General features: G+C 43.2%; 2 long non-coding RNA genes across 2 annotated transcripts in view; both read left to right on the top strand.

Moving 5' to 3' along the window:
- LOC142057482 (uncharacterized) overlaps window positions 1–7,901 on the top strand; it is a 260,201-nt gene extending 252,300 nt beyond the window's left edge. The window contains exon 4 of the long non-coding RNA XR_012660659.1: window positions 1,247–7,901. This is a non-coding gene — a long non-coding RNA (uncharacterized LOC142057482). The remainder of the gene's footprint in view (window positions 1–1,246) is intronic.
- Window positions 7,902–8,324: 423 nt separating this feature from the next.
- Window positions 8,325–16,641, top strand: LOC142057481 (uncharacterized). The gene is made up of 2 exons (XR_012660658.1): window positions 8,325–8,671; window positions 14,827–16,641. It is a non-coding gene; the product is annotated as an uncharacterized LOC142057481 (long non-coding RNA).
- The last annotated feature ends 112 nt before the right edge of the window (window positions 16,642–16,753 follow it).

Here is a 16,753-nt window from a genome sequence, read left to right as displayed (position 1 = left end):
CCCCGCTGTCTCTCATAAATCTTGTTTCAAACTGGGCTGAAGCCATGGATTGACTTTGCCTCTTGCAGTAATGGCTTGAAACTGTTGTGCATCACAGTTCTGCGTTCAAAGGGAATCAGGAGTATTTAAAACCAACTTCTGGTGCAGGATGCAATTATAACTGACAGCCAGATGTCTGCCCTGTCTGGTACAGCAAACCTAGAAGAGATTGCAAATGATCTTGAGACCTTTGGATCTAAACAGTGCGTCTGAGTGAGTGATACACAGATAAACAACAATACCACAAATCACTGACACCAGCCGAGGGGTTGCTGGTACTGATAAAGATAAAGATGTCGGGAAGCAGCTGACCCTTCCACCCTCCCCCCTCTTGTTTTTTACTGTGCCAAAACCAAAGTATGTTAGTGGAAAAGGACTCAGCCCACAAAATCTGTTTATATATCCACTGGCAGAAGTTCACCTTGTGAGGAAAGTCCTGTAAATAATTGTTTAGTTTACAAAGGTTAACTGGACAGTAGTAAAAGATGTTTGATATCTTGATTAAATTAAATGTCTGGAACATTTGCAGCAAGTTCTCTAGCACGGGGTGTTCTTCCCAGGTGTATTACCTGCTGAAAGCATTTTTAAATGGACTAACACTAAAATTGATGTCAAAGTATGTTCCTTATAGTATTTGTAGGAATTTTTAGAGATTCTTCTCTCTTTAAACAGCATCCTATTTTATGTATCTTTTCTGAAGCACCTACACAGGCCTACTGAGTTAGTGAGCACAGGCTTATGTGGGAGTACACTGAAAATGGTACAAAGCTTTTGGGAAATCAACAGAAATCACTTATCTTCATATCCTTTACTAACATTCACTATGAGACCAACCAACTCAAAGGCTTTAGAAGTAACTGAAAAGCTTTCACTGATTTTCCAAGGGCAGTGGACAAGGTCCTATCTGGCTCTAGTGACATCTTTAAAAGAATGTGCTGTTAAAGTGACATACACTCACCGTATCACAATGTTAGCCTACAGGGAAATGGCTGAAGAATGTTTGGACAGTAACAATTTGAAGCACTGAAGACATGCAAATAATGTGAACAAAACATAAGCTCATTTTTCAGACACTTTAAAAATAAGTATTGTATTTTGTTTGCCTTTACGATCACCTTCTTCCTGTGATATTGTTACTGTCTTTTGAAAATATCTGATATCTAATTAAAACTTTATCTGCTTTGAATTATTTTGTGTTTTGTAACAGGATTTTGTAGAATAAAAAATAAAAAAAGAAAAAAAGAAAGTCAGAAAGAACAGAAGCTGACCAGGAGTCATCTTTTTCTTACATTCCAGTGATAAAATTCACTGCATCACTTTATCACAGGTCTTCGGCATTTCACAAAGACTGGTCTATGCAATACCATTAGAATGAAAGATAAGGGACTCCATAATACAAAGATGTCATCAGTGATGGGAAAATTCCAATTCTGAAAGAGGACCCCGTTCCAAATATCAAGCTTGAAGGATTTAGTATCTTGAAACATTTTTCAGGTTGGTACAATGTCATCGTGATAAAAAGGATGTCACTTAAATCACAGCAACCTGATGTGCAAAGTTGTCCTGCCAGATGAATTGCCAAAACTTTTATTCACAGAAGACTAAAAGCTGACCAGACCCTTGCCTGTTCCTTGAGCCAAACTTACTTCATGGACTTCATGGTGAAGGATGACCAAAACCTTTCTCTGTAGCCTCCACTCCCTCATGGGCTCTCTACCTCTCCTTCTTGACTCCCATTCCCACAACAGGCACCGCTTGTTTGGACATCACCATTTGGGGCTCTCCTGCAGTTGACTGGTTCAACACATACTGCTGTAAACTTTTCACTTTATGGGCAATAATTTTGCAACAAGATACTGTTCTTACCCCTAGGGCATGAGAGACTTGAGCTAAGAAGTGTGAACAAGCTGAGAAACTAGAAAGGCAGTTTTCCACTGAAGTTTCTGTAAAAGGTAGAGGTACGCCTTGGCCACATTCACACATCAGAGGTGGCAATTTGCCTGCGAGGGAGCTGCAGCAGCAAGGCTGGGCAGTGGAGTGCCAGCTCAGGCACTTTTGCAGTACACCACAGGCTGCAGTGCCAACATGCCCTAGCACACCTTCACACTGAGAGAAAAGACTCCGGGCTTATGGTACACACCAAGAAACTGCTGCATTAGTGGAAGTGTTAAAGCAATGCAAACCATATCTTTTTTAAGTGTGAGAGAAGATAAAGGCCCTAGAATTCCCCAAGGAAAATAAAGAGTTGCCAAGAGTATGGGAGTGAGAGAGAAGACTGTCAGGTTTGAATCTTCTGTGAAAAGCCAGACCACACAGAGGGAGGGACCTGGGGCCTAGCGATGGCCATATTTTGGCCAGCATGGAAGTCTGCGGAGTAATTCATGAGAGGCTCAAGAAAGCCTCTGGAGTCTTCTTTAAATCAAACTAGCACATGAACAAGTGCTGAGTTTTAAGCATTCCAGCTTCTTCTTCAAGTTTGTAATTTTAATAACCTTTGAACAGTCACATAGCCCAAATCTATTTTGATGTGTTGAATTTTATTTTGTTTGTAATAACTTCTAAAGCTAATGATTACTGTGTAATATTATGTATGGGACTCTTCTTGGAGACAGTCTTTATTTACATGAGAAACTTTTAAAGAGCTACTGCTGATGTAACATATTCATTGTTACAGCAATTCTAAACAGTAATTTAAGATCCTGGTAATTCTCACTGATATGGGAGTTATAAATATCTCCTCACCCTTGCCTCAGAGTGCATCAGGAAAGCCATGCACACAGATCAAGAGGGAGAAAAAAGCCTGCAAGTAGTATCAGCCCTTCCTCCCCCCTGCAAACCATCCCAGTAGTGTGGCTGGGACTGTTCAAGAAGAGAAGGAGAAGCAATGTGGTCTGAGAGATCAGGGTGAGCTGTAGGCAGTCTCCATAATTCTCCTTTAAAGGCAGAATTTGGGTCAAAAAGATTATGCTTGAAATTGCCCCTGTCCCCAGCCACCCAAAGGATAACAGAGCTGCCTCTCCAGCCCAGAGCAAAAGGAGGAGGAGAGCCCAGGCTTCCCTGTGCACTGGCTGCTGTGCAGCTGCTGCTCCTGAAAGCCCTAGCTCCCTGACACCTGCACCGCACTGGGCCACACATGACACCCCAGCTTAATTCGTCTCCCGTAGCTGCTCCTGGCACCCACTTGCCCATGAGACCTGTGCATTTTGTATCCTTCCCACAGAGGCTCATTCCCTGCCACGCCATATCTTACACAGGATGGTGCAGGCAGTTTGCTGTAGGAGATTTCATGCCACCTTACCCACTGTGCTTAAGGGCTAGGCCAGTAACGTGGGGGCTATGAATTTATCTTAGTCCTTCACCATTTGAACCTGCAGAATTTGGAAATATAATTTAAACTTACAAGAATATTTTAGGCAGGTAAGGATGAAGACAGAAGACATGCAGTTTCTGTGAGAACAGAGCACCTAGCGAGATTTCCCAGGGACCTAAATACCTTCAAGCTGAATCCCTCTGAAAAATGGTTATAAAGATGATTCTGTACCCAGCAAGTTGCAAGGTGCTGTCCTGCAGTAGTAACCACAGCAGCACTTGGGCAGCCAGAGGCTTCCCAGTGGCTCTGGGAGCACCCTTGCTATGTTTGTTACTTGTGCCAATGCCTCACACACAGAAGGCACAGGACAGGACAGGTACAGGGGTGTTAAAAACTGAAGCAGCTGCTAATCCCTAAATGTTCAGCAGGATGAGTACAGCAGTTTGGTAGGACTTTCCAGTATAAGGTGGGAAGTTCCCCAGTTGGGTTTCCTGTTTATAATTCCTCTGGCTAAGAATCGCACCTTGGGTTCCTTGTAGTTATTCTGAGTTGGGTGTTTCAAGGCGGTCATGTTAGTTTCTGTTTCTGTATTACTATGGTTACCATTAATAAAGTTGTCTCCGTAAGTTACCAGGAAACAGACAGTAAAGAAATGTTAACATTTTCTTGAGAACTAGTAATGAGATAGATATAGATATAGATATAGTTATAGATATAGTTATAGATATAGATATAGATGTAGTGAAAATAAAGGAAAATAAAAATGGGACTAAGCCAAAATAATAAAGAACATTAAATGATTCCATAACTACCACTCAGCTTAAGTACTTAAACAACATTGCATTATAAATTATTTGCTCCTAAGCAAGAAAGCAAATCCCAAGTTCTGTCTTGAGAACTGTAAACGCTATCCCTTTCCGGTCTCAGCCATAAAACCCATAGTCTGGAGCTACTGTTTACTCCCCAGGAAGGGTTTCTGGGCTTTCAAAACTACCACACTCATCAGAGGAGTTTGGAAGCCAGTTTGTACTTCAGGTTCAGAAAGGAAATCCAAGGACATGGGCAGTATTGAGTTAGATAGGAGTTTTACTGATTGAATAATCTATAGCTGCAGAAAGTACAGCTATTTTTCTACTGAGTTTCACTTATCTGACTTTCTTTTGAGGAAAACATTCATGGGGTACATCTATCAGTTTGGACACAGAGGCACAATGCTCATTGGCGTATGTCCATTAAGCTGTAATAAAACTACGATGCAGGTAGCATTTCAACAGTCTTATTTTTATATACTTTAAGTTTATATCATCACCTTCATGCACATTCATTCCTTCATACATCTGCAATATACTAATCCCTGTAGCAGGGGACTACACGGGAAAGAAGAGGCTAGAGTTTCGATAGGAAGGTGTGTTTTTCTCAATTTGATGACCTAGTCAGGATGTCCAGCCTGCTTGAATTTAGAGAAGAGATTGTTTTATGGTCTCCTGAATATCAGGGGAGTATATTAATATCTAATCTATAGGAATCAGGTCTTTCTTCTCATGTAATAGTAACCAAGCCTCTGGAAATATTTTCCTCGCTTTGAGGGGCCCAAATTTTTTGTTACATTTTTCTCCTGATCTGTGAAATGGGAGCTCCTAACAAGCAGGTGATTTGCCAACCAAAAAATAAGAATAACAAGCAGCCCTGAAGAAGTACCTATCCCTTGTTTTCCCATCAGCTTTGCAAAAAGGAAATTAGAGACCTGATTGAAGTCGCTTTAATAGATTTCAGAAGGGAGTGTGCTTGACTTTGTGCCTTCATCAGCAACCTGACCTTTGTTCTCAGAAATATGAATGGGATTTAGATGCACAAATCCCACTCAAATCCATAGGAGTTCTGTGGCTAAAACCCAAATAGCTCTCAAAGAACATCTTGTCTTCTTTAATTAAAGACTTCAGGATTGATTTTCATAATTTATTGTTTTCATAGTTGTTTTATGAAAAAGGCTGTTGGCATGTTGCATGTAAATATGCACATGATAAATTGTTAAACTACTACTATTCATTCCATCAGTCTGTAGCACACCATAGCCCAGCTTTGTGCTTTTGATAGTAAAAAGTCATTACAAAACTCATAGGTAAATACCTATTACTAACTAATTAATTGTGACTGCACTTTTAGTCTCATTGTTGACAATGGCACAGGTTCCCTTGACTTGAATAGGTGTAGGATTTGGCCCATTAAAATGAATATGTATCTTCTCATTTTCAGCGGAGCATCAGTAGATTCGGCAGTGTACTGTGTGCTGTGCGGATGCTGCATTTCACGAGTGCGCCTGCTTGACGGCCTATTAAAGAGAAAAACCAGGCTATAAACAGGGGTTCTGTGTAAATATGGTAACACAGTTTCCACAGATTCCCCCTGGACCCACGTTCCCCATGTCTCTATCAGCATCTTCTGGCTGTCCTCAGTAGAAGGGAACGTCCCTCCCCACATAACTGACCTGAGGGTGCCCGTTGGGGTCTGAGGGTCCTCTCCTGGGGCTGGCATTTGTGCATGCTGGGGACGGGGCCGTCCCTAATCATGCTGCTCCACTGAGGTTGTCCTCTTTCAGCCAGGACATTCTTGCCAGCCTTGCACACCTCACCTAGGAGCCAGCCCAGGTCCAGTTACTGAATGCTGCCTCTCTGTTTCTGTTTCCATGATGGTGGGAACGGCACACTTGCTTCCTCGGGCCTTTTTTGACATTCCAGGAAAAAAACTGAAGCCCCCAGGAAAGGGTTAAATTAGTCAGGTGCTTCATCGATTAAATAATCTGTGGCAGGTTTACATATTTATACTCAAGGCATTTCTAAGTTTGCTCTTTCTCTCAAAAGAACAATAGCAAACGCTCCTCTTCCAAGGTTAACGGTTTCCAGTCCATCACGTCTTTCACCACATCATTTCATCCTGCAGGTTTCCAGTTTGATGGCTGTTAAAGGTTTAAGAAGTTTAAATTGACCTTGACCTGCAAACCTATGATTTACAGTAGATGATATTGTTCTGGAATAACAAAACTTCTGTCCTGAAGCTAAACCGCATTTAATGATTTATATTACTTCTCCCAGGCCAGGTTCTGGTGTATTTACTAACCCTGTACATTATCTTAACTCCCCCAGAAGCCCCGCTGATTTTGGAGGCATTCTTCCAAGGTGAGGCAGATTCACAATATGAATAAATATACCAACATGTGGTCCACTAATATATTGTCATGATTTCGAAGCTAAATTCTTTGATCTCTCCTAACCTTGTCTTCAGGTCTGTTTGTAAAGTCCTTGCAAATATTTCAAATATATTTTAAAAACACACAGATAGTACTTGTTTTCTTCAAAAGAAATCCCTATTGGCAGTATCACCAGATACCTTGGAACATGCTACATATGTTTGTGCTGGAGGAAAGAAGTCCTCCTTCTACTTTGGAAACTGTGGAACACATTCTAGTTCCAGGCTTTAATGGGGCATTTTAAATCACAGTGAATTAAACAATTAACTGTAAAATTATGAAAGGTTATCTTTCCGGTGCCCCTGTGAAGCTTAAAAGTTTGGAACAATATGTGTTAAAGGGAGAAGACTGGCACTGAAGTGTTCCTGATATCACTGCTGCCTTTTATCTTTTTTGGCATGCTCTTTAGGAAACAGCAGAGAAAGAAAAATACAAAATTGAACACAGCAAATTTAATTATAAAACAAAGCCACCCACCTTGCTTTCAGGGTCAGGAAGTACAATCGCCTCCTTTTGACGCAAGAATGAGTTTAACAACATATGTTAAATGAACAATTATTTAAAATAAAAGGAAATGACCTTAAAAACAGCTGCAGTATCTCAGGCTATAGCACCGACAGCAGCGCAGGAAAACAGCCCATTGTGGAACGAAGGCACACGCGCAAGCGGGAGCGCTCCCGCAACCCTACCCTGGCAAAGACAAAAGCAAAAAGCGATCATTTCACAGAATACTGTGAAATATCTGGGTTGTAGTTGATCTCACCAGCCTGTTCTGCCTCTCACTTTTTATTTATGTTTGCCTATTTTGGTCTTTCTTTTTTCTATTTATTTAATTTTTGGCTGCAAGACCAAATCCTAATGCCCAAGGCCACTGTTTGCTGCACAATGGCACGATGACATTGGCTGTTTTCCAGCAAATTGTATTTTAATGAATGTCGCAGGCGGTGGAAACGCCAGCACGGGCACATCAGCGCTAGACGCACACCTAAGGAGAATGAAAAGAAAAGAGCTTTTTGCAATAGGATAAACCCATTTTTCTTGAAAGCGTGCAAAGTCACGTGACCCAGCCCGGAGCCTTTAGGACAGCGCAGAACCAGCCCGCAATGGGAAAGAAATTAAGCAGGTCTGCCTCCTCCTCGCACACGCGTTTTAGCCTGTCGACGCGTTGCCTGTCCGTATCCCTCACAGCGCATCTGTAGAGCCATTAAATTGGATAATCCCTCTGGCCTTTGATACATTTCTGGACATGATTATTTCATTACTCGCAGTATATCAGTAGGATCATAATAAAAAGGACTTCTGACAACCTGCCAAGAGTTTTGTGGCCTTGTAAACACAAAAGTGCTCTAATAAAATTTTATTAAGTGTTAAAAAGTCATAAAAAGTGAAATAACATAAACTACAAAATTTACTGTCCTCAGCAAATGCTGAAAATATCGTCCATAGTAAAATTAAATTAGCATGTAATAGCGCGGCGGTGTGGAGTGGGTTTAAAAGAGGATCCGGGAAAGGAAAAAAAAAAAAAAAAAGAGGTAAAAAAAAAAAAAGAAAAAGGCAGCAAGATTGCACTTGACCTAAATATGGGTCACGGGGGTTTAGTTTATGGCGATCCTCGCGTGTTACCGGCGGGGATGAGCGCGCGGGCGGGCGCGCGGGGCGCGGCGGGGTGCGGGGCGCGGCGGGGCGCGGGACGGCCGCCAGGCGGCGCTGTGGGAGCGGGAATGCGGCGGCCCGCGCCGCGCCGCGACCCCCGGCCCAGCCCCGCGGGCCGCCGGGAGCGCCCCCCCCCCACCCCAGAAATGAGCCATTTACGGGGATTTTGGCGTTTTCCTGCAAATGGGGGAAAAAAAAAATGGAGCTAGGAAAACAATGCGGGTAGAGCTGGGCTGGAAGGCGCCGGGCGGGGCGGGCAGCGGTGGAGCGGGCTCCCGGTGGCTTCGGCCGCGCCGCTCCCCGCCGCCGGCCCGGCTCCGCGCCCCCGCGCCAGCCACAGGGCAGGGGCAGGGGCAGGGGCAGGGGCAGGGGGTCCCGCGCCGGAGGCGAGGCGGCAGAGAGTGCTCCCCCGCCGCAGGAGCCAAGTAAGTTCAACCTTTCCATTGCCGTCGGTGCTGCGCTGGGAGAAGGCACGGCCGGGACAGGGACAGGGGCAGGAGCAGGAGCAGGAGCAGGAGCAGGAGCAGGGGCAGGGACAGGGGCAGGGGCAGGGGCAGGGGCAGGAGCAGGGGCAGCGGCAGGGCGAGCACCGCCGCGCACACGGCGGGGCGGCCGGACGGGACGGGACGGGGCGGGCTGCCGCCGCTCGCCGCGCTCCCCCCGTGCCGTGCCGTGCCGTGCCGTGCCGTGCCGTGCCGTGCCGCGGCGCGCCGGCTGCCCGTGAGCCGGGGAGGGGGCACCGGTGTTGGCGGCGGCAGCACCCCGCTGCTGGGATGTGGGCACCGGGAAGCGGACGAGGCGGCGATGCCAGGCTCTCGTGGCATCCAGCCCCCCTCGGGATGTCCCTCCTCGGGGGCTGCACCGGGAATTACCCGCGCTCGGCCGGGAAGGAAGCGCCCGCGCTCCCGCCACATGGAGCGGCTTGGCAAAGCCGCCCGAAACTTACCGCGGGGGGCCGGGGCAGGGGGTGGGGGCGGGGAGGATAAAATAGTAATAAAACAAGGAAATAGACTTCAGCTTTGTGGGTAGAATAGATTTGAAGTTTCGTTTTATTCAGGTGAAGAGGATAACTGATTCTCATGTGCAAGGCTGATGTTCAAGGCCAACTACTGTATGAAAAATAGCGACCTGCTGCCTAAGCCTGCCTTGTCTCTGAGCCTGGGCTGGTGCGCGCTGTAAAAGTGGACCAGAAGTGCAGCTGCTGGACCAGCCCCGCCGGGGAGCAGGCAGTGAGAGATCTTTAGGCAAAAACTGGCTCAAAGATATACAGTATATGAGCAGGAACAAAGAGCTTTGTTCTCACTAAGGGGAAAAAAATAACCATGAAGTTACTTTTAACAGAAATTCCACCAACTCTGTAAGTAAACTGCACTTTAGTAATTTTGGATCTCTACACTGTGTATTAAGGTAGGGTTAAAAAGAAAACCATAAACAGTATTTTGCTTTATTTTGAGCCATATAAATTAATGGGAAAGTTGTAGGTATAATGTAAAGTAGTGCTTGATTCAGCTCGACTGTCTTAAATTAAATCTGATTTCTAAAAATAGGTGTTTCTGTTTGTACATAAAGTTGGCTAGACCTGTGTGCATATGCAGACCATACAGCCATAAAATGTATATTTATCTCACTGATTCAAAACTTGTAATGTTTTATATACCCTTATGTTCATCACCTCTGATTAAAAGAATGAGGCTATTACTAATTCATACATATATATATATTTACTGACAAATTACAGAATTAAAATACGTTTTAATAAATAGGAAAAAACTTTGCTTTTATTCCATCTCAGATTTTTATATAAATCTTCAATGATTTCACAGTAATGACTGCAATTAATAATGCTCACAGAAGGAAGTTGTACTTCTTAAGCCAAAGAAAGCGACCACCTCACATGGTCTACTGCCTTTTAAAAAAATCCGAGCTCTAAACCATCTATGGAAATACACAAGTTTTCAGTGAATGCTAAATAATTATTTTCTTTGCCCTGTAATGAAATTTTCAGTCTTCTGTCACCAGATATAATGTAAAGACTGCAAAAATGCAAACAGAAAGTGTAGCAGCAGTGTGATCAAAGCTTTGAACTTAGAGGAATTAAAAAGTTAGCGAAGCATTATAGAATTCCACATACATGTGGCTAAGGTGTGTGCGCGCCTACATAACTTTGAAGAGTTTTTAAATGAAACAAAGGGGTTGGGGAGTTAGTTTGTATTACTGAAAGGCTGTTCAGGATCCGTTCTAATATTTGCTGGATTTTGGGAACATTTCTAGGAAGTCCCCCTTTATGCTATGGTGTGCAGACGCCCACCACTTTATTTTTAAATACATTCTTTCAAAGCCTAACTCTGTCATCCGGTGGATCAGCTTTTTGCTATTCAGTGCTGCACTCTGCCTGAGCAAGTACACGTACGGTATCACTGTGTGAACAATCCCATTTGTTCCGTGGGGTTTATGGACATGAATCAGGGCACATGCTTATGTGTGCAGGATCTGGGTTTCAGTGGTGAGAGAAACTTTTTTCCCCCCTAAATTTAGCGTTCTAATTTATGGCGGGTGGTTTTGAGTATGCGGCATTACTTCGACAATGGAATTTTTATATCAGCCTAATGTGATGTAAAATTCCAAAAAAAATACGATGGGCGACTATAGGTTATGTCTAAACGGACATAATAAAGGCCTGATGGGCAAATGTCTGACCCTGCATTGGGCAAGGCTGGAACTCACGTTGTTTACATCCAGCTCCAGACTCGCTCCTTTCAATATCCGACATTGTGCCTTGCACCCCCAGCTGCGACAAGCAAACGCAGGAGTCCTGCCTGGGGAAGTTTACAGTCTGCCTGTCAGAAGGGCCTCAAAGGGTGAGGAAGAAAAGCACAGTTACAGCAGACCATGATGCTTGCAGCAGGCGGGATGGATATTGTCTGGGCTCAGGGACTGGGGCTGCACATGCGTCACTTCTTTTGCAGGGTTTCTTTAAGTGCTTGCAGAATTTAAAGGCACGCACCATCCAACAGAGGCCTATCTTGCAATACATTAACCAGTTCTTTCTGAGTTGATTAATGGCTTCAGGCTTTTGTTGTTGGATTTTTTATTTTTATTTTTTTTACTGTAATACAGCTGGGCCCTATGCTACAGAAATAGATAATGGATGAAATCTTGGCTCTCCTGAAGTCAGTCACAAAACTCATTGACTTCATTGGAGCCACATTTTCATCAGCTGCTTCGTAGTATTTTGTATCAGCCATATGGAGGAGATTTAAAATTGGCTTTAGAAGAAATAGAAATTAGCTCCTCTACAAGTGATTTGCATGGGTTGTTATCTGTTTTTTTTTCTCCAGGTAATATAAATGGCAACGCTAAGTGTAAACTGCCAAAAAGACAAATAGCTGTATAACGTTTTGATTTCCTGTAACTACAGCATAACTGAACTAAAATATTAACTTAAAATTAACATGGTTGGATTACTCTGTGTAAGACCACCAGGTCTGATCTGGACGGTGCAAGGGCATGGGAAGACATTCAAAAGCACAACTGACTATTTACAGTACCTGACACTCTTTAGGACCATGGAGATGTGAAATTGTATGTCAATGATGCTTTAACACAAGAGGCAGTTAGTTAAGCGGGAGAGGCAGTATTAATTCACAGCCCTCGCATCTGCACATTCAGTGTTATTGAATTGTGCTTCCCCTTGATATTTTAAACAGATGCATCATAATGGACTTCTTAAAATCTGATTTAAACCATAGCACCAGGAAGTACAATTTTGTTAAAAATGGAGGCGGGGGAAGAAACTGCTGGACTCCCAGCCACTCCCACAGTCGTCTTTTCACAGACAGTTTTTTCTGATCCATTAGCCTGCCAGTCAACGATGGCACCTATCCAGTGTAAATATTACATTTTCAACATTTGCATGGCATTTTGAGCAATATTTCTCATCCCCTGAGAATGTATACTTTATAAATAGAATATTATTTGCAATTCAGGTCTAGATTATGGTAGGATGTGGCTTTATAATGCAAAAGATATTTAAAGAACCCTATGGACTCACTTACTGTAGAATAAAACTTCTTCCTTTCAGTTCTTTTAATTTACAGTGAAAACGACTTAAGCACAGCATCAAACACACTTTTTTTCTGGAATAAGAAGGATCCAGACATTATTCTGGAGGAATAACTCCATGTGTAGACAAGATCTGTTGCTACTGTTTAGCAGCATAATCTGCACTGTGCATATCCTGAAGTGGAAAGCCACACTAGCATCTTTGGGACCTAATATCCTCATTGGACTAAACTCTTCACTGTGTATATTTCAGTAATATCCCACTGACAGTGCCAGATGCTGACAGAACTCCGCGTTGGAAATAATTATGAAAATGAGTTGATCCACATCCACAGCAAGTAGTAGATATTCTTTGAGAAAGAACTTGTTATGAAATTCCCATCTCTATTTTAAATCCTTCTCTTTCTCATCAAAGGGAAAACAGGCAATATTTGAACTGAGCCCAAACGAATTTCTTTTTACTCATTGTTCTTCAAGTAAAAACAACGTAGCTGGTTTGTATAGTCTTGTGTAGGGGAGGAGGAACTGCACCCAGGCATGGCAGTTATATCACAAGCTTAAGCTGGTGTGGATTTACACGGCTGAACTGTATGTTCTGAAATTTGTGTTTACAATTAAAAAAACCTGACCTATCTTTAACTACAGCAGCATTGCTTAGGACTGTTTTAATATATACCAGATACAGTCCATTAAACTGGAACAAATATAAACCTGAAAACACTAGCTTCACATTTTCCTGGTTGTAGGTAATTTTCCATACTCATAATCTGCTGTTTTGAAAGAATGTCCTTATTTCCTGACTTTGAAGTAGAGAGCAGTGTTTTTGTCTCCTGATTAGCTTCCCCGCCTTCCCTTCAGTTTGTGGCTCATACTTTGTGTCTCAGGCCCTATATTTACCCATCTTCACTAAAATGTTATCAGCTGCTGCGTGATTCTCATTTGCAAGTCGCTGCCTGTGGATATCAAACTTTTAGGTCTGGTAGTACAGTAAAGCCTAGGTTGCGGAGCCTAAGTGAAGAGGGATAAAGAAAAAAAGAAATCGCAGATTTTCATAGTGAAAAGGTGGGTAAGAAAATTTATGGCTTTCAAGCTGGTAGAAGTGTTTTACCGTGGACCTGAAGGAGAGACACGTCAGCCTGGCTGGCTGACTCCTGGCTTGTAACCAGAGCTGGACAGAGTCCCTGCTGGGGCAGCCGTGGTTTTCCCCGAGCCCGTCCGCTGCCCCAGCGGTGCCCCAGTGCGCAGGCAGGCAGCCAGGGCACAGGCAGCGGGACTGCGCCAGTTCTTTCTGGCAGAGAATCGGGCCTTACATTTCCAGCCTTTGTCGCTGCAAAAATAACCTTGTAAATATGAAGCCTGAGTAAACTAAGGAGCTGGCAGGAAGCTTGGAATAATGGTTCTGAGAAGTGTGAATTGTGCCCATCAAATGTGATACCTCAGAGGCCTGATAACAATGCTTTCAGTGCAAGAGAGTATTAACTATTAAATGGCAAGCCCTGTCAACACAAATAACCGGCTAAACTGCTTCTTCTGCTGGTGGAGCCTGTCCATTTGCAGGGGAAATGCAAACTTACCAGGCCTTGCGCATTCCCAGGGAAAGGGAACGCCACAGTTTGGTACCAGGACCTCTCATTCCTGTCACTCTGCTCCCTTGTGTCACATTGCGGACTTTGCTGAATCCGCATGTATTTGGTGTGCCCTGTGAGGGAGGCGAGTTGGATAAGTGGAAGGAATACAGGTGGATCTAGTACTACTGTCTTTCACTGAAGAATCTGGCTTATGCCCACATCAGAATCAAGCAATACAGGATGAGGTGGAGTGCTATAGGAAGACGACGACTGCTAGGTTTAGGAGGGTTAAAATTTTGATGATTAGCAAGAGAGATCCAAAATAAGATACCGAGTGGCAGATACCTGCTTTGGCCTTATCCTAGTGTGGGTAATGGTGAGACCATTAGTCCCTTTTTTTTTTTTTTTCTGACTGCAGCTGGAATATTTTGTCAGTGGAGAGTTTTGTCTGGGAAGAGAATTTTCTTACACAAACCATACAGCCAGTTACATCAGTGTACCTGGCAATCTAAGACAGAAATGAAGCTGAATGTATGATGTCCTGGTCATTCTGGACAATAAAGTCTCCTCTTCTTGTGTCATCGTTCCTGTAGCAGATAAGCTAAAAAGTTCCTCCTCAAACTCTGTAACTTTTGGACCTGGGGAGCGAGGTCTCAGGATGGATCCAGCCTCATGGGCTGGAGCCCCTCTGCCACCCTGCAGTTCGGCCTCGCTCAGGGCTCTTCAGCAGCACCCACCAAAGCACACGCACACCCCTGCTTCATGGTTTACACATTCAGTCCATTAACCAGCAAAGCGTCTTGGTCGTCTCAAAGCTCACATGATTGCAGTGTCAGCAAAGCCAGCAGAATTTTGAAATCGAATTGGAAAGCACATCCCTTCTGGTATATACTTACAGCAAAATTGTGTGTGAGTAAACTGTCATCCATTCTCTGCTTACTGTTTTTTAGAGCATGCTGCATGTGAAAGCCAGAGCCGTTGGAGTAGGAAGAACAGCTGAAATATCTGTAATGACATCCAGTGCTAGAAAGTGCTTTGAAGCTGTATAGCTGCTGTTTCTTTTCTATGATTTCCAAATGCAGAAGGAAAAAAAAAAAAAACAAGAAATATCAATGTTAAAAACATCAGTCAGTCTATTTAATTGTACAATAGCTGTCTGTGTCATTTCTTTTCTCTTGTGATGATCTAAAGTGAGGAAGGCAAAGCAGAGAATTTTCTTGATGGTTATAAAACATGCATTATTTACTTCTGAGACAAAAAAAACCCCTACATAGTATTTGCCAAAGGCCAAAGGCCAACATATTTAGGTATTTCAAATAGTGCATTTTTACCTAGTTATGCATGACTCTTGATGGTGAGTCTGACTGTAATGTGGATCACTGAGAGCCTCTAAAGGGCCACCACCATTTTTAGTCATCATCCATCCATCAGTGACACTGTCACTTTGAAATCTAACAAAAGTTTCCTGATTTTAATTCATTCCCATTCCTAGCAGGTTGCCAGAAATACTATGGATTCAGCCTTAAAGAACTCGCTGCTCAGACCTTGCTGGTACACTGGTGACTGCAAGTTGCCATGCCCCTTTTAGGGAGGCCAGTATAGTCTTTGGTGATCTGCTTGGCCAGTTTTGCCAGTCAGTGTAAGAAAATACTGGTTTGCATGAGTTTTAGCTTTCTCAGCCATAAGGTGTGACATAAAGACTGGGAGCAGGATCAATCCCCAGGGCTGGCAGACCCCGTTCTGAGCTGAGTGCTCTGACCATTGCACACAAGCGCCTCCTGAAGTAACGCCAACAGATGCTAACGCAAGATACCCCTACAATAGATGCAGACTGTGAACATGTAATGCTGCGCTCTCTCTCTGATGTATTGCGTCTGGACCTTGTAACAATCATGACATTCACTCCATGGCTATCACTTAATGTGTGTTTTATTGTGCATTTGAGATCACAACTTACTCCGTGGGAAGTGGTAAGACTATCTGCCAAAGGCCAGATTCTGCTTTCTTGAGTTAAATAAGCAGGTTCTTGAGCCGACTGCAGTAGGAAAGGTACTCCTCAGCATGAGCGGAGCCAGGAGAACATGAAACCCTCATCCTGCACTTAGTTCTGCAAGCTCCAGTGAACACAGAGAGGCTGTGCATGGCCACTGGTTACCATCAAAGGGCTGGGGTAGACATCGGTACGTGTGTTGAAATAGCAAGATTTATGTAATATTTCACTATTCTTACTATTTTACTATTTCAAAGCACTGAAAATACTTCAAGGATTTTTTCTGGTACTGTCCCACATTTCCCCTTTCTCATATATACAAGTGCTAGTTTATAACACGCCATATCAATTGGAAATCAAGGGCATATCTGCAAGAACATTTAACAGCAAAGTAGGTGGGCAAGAACTACAAATCTCACCTGTTGCTCTGCCCAGTGACCCAGAGAAGAGAAAATAGAAAGGAAACTGCTGCCAGTTGTATGCCCAAATAAAAATACTAAAATACAAAGCTGCTTACAAGTGTTTTGTAATAAAATCCTGTCCTGATAATAGTTTTTGTTTTAATTTTGTGCCTATTTGTAACTTCAATGTATCCAAACCATTTTCATTCATTGTTAAAGATGTATTTCTTCTTGTGACTACACCTAGGTAAAGCAAAATTAAAGCTTTCTAAAACATAATTGTCTGAAAGGGGGAAATGTTGATACACTTTTAACTATAGCCCCATGACTGACATCTCTAGCATGTTGAAATAAATACACAAAGTTAATTGCTACATGGTTTGAGCAGTGAAGGAATTGCCATAACTTTTATATATGACTACATTACAATGCTTAGATAAATTGCCTGATGTAGGTCAGTAAAGTGGGACCAATTCATTTTTGCCT

The sequence above is a fragment of the Phalacrocorax aristotelis genome, chromosome 5 (assembly GCF_949628215.1).
Source record: "Phalacrocorax aristotelis chromosome 5, bGulAri2.1, whole genome shotgun sequence".
Taxonomy (NCBI): Eukaryota; Metazoa; Chordata; class Aves; order Suliformes; family Phalacrocoracidae; genus Phalacrocorax; species Phalacrocorax aristotelis.
Note: the sequence above shows the minus strand (reverse complement) of the source record. Positions and strands in the feature narration are given on the sequence as shown.